General features: G+C 41.7%; 1 protein-coding gene across 3 annotated transcripts in view; it reads left to right on the top strand.

Annotated features, from left to right (window-relative positions):
• The window catches only part of uhmk1 (U2AF homology motif (UHM) kinase 1), a 22514-nt gene that overhangs the window by 12924 nt on the left and 9005 nt on the right, over window positions 1-585 (top strand). The gene's annotated exons all lie outside the window — the stretch shown is intronic.

The raw sequence follows: 585 nt of genomic DNA, 5'->3' as shown, positions 1-585 counted from the left end.
AGAACACCCCCCTTGTTTTCACTTTTTTTGGATTAGCCCAACCCACTGGAGACATATTTTATAAAGAACTACAAAGCCTTGGTTTAGTGGTTTGCTGAATATTTATTTAATTGTGAGTGTTTAGTTTACAGTCAGTCCTCTTCTACCATGTCGAAGACATTAGCGCTGTGGCAGCATTTTACAAAAATAAATAGACGGAAAAAAGTCGAATGCAAAGTTTGCATGCAACAGTTTGCATATTGCAGCTCGACTATAAACATGGCATAGCACCTAAAAACGGTAAGATAACTCGTCTGCATTAGGTTGCCCTGTTTTGAGTAGGCTATATGAACATATCAGAATTGGCATATTTCGAAGTCTAATAATCATTTTATAACGACAGGCGCACCCACCCGCAAAAACAGTAGCGTTCCCCAGACACACCCAGACCCCGCTGGATGTTAAGTCTCTATCATCCAAACGCAACAAGAATATCACGGAAGGAATTGTCGACTTTATGGCTCAGGATATGAGCCCAATTGCTGTTGTGGAGGGCTGAGGTTTTAAGAACGTGGTAATATACAGCGCCAGCACGCCACACCATCA

Source organism: Etheostoma spectabile, chromosome 9 (genome assembly GCF_008692095.1).
Source record: "Etheostoma spectabile isolate EspeVRDwgs_2016 chromosome 9, UIUC_Espe_1.0, whole genome shotgun sequence".
Classification (NCBI taxonomy): Eukaryota; Metazoa; Chordata; class Actinopteri; order Perciformes; family Percidae; genus Etheostoma; species Etheostoma spectabile.
This window is presented reverse-complemented; position numbering and strand designations above follow the sequence as displayed.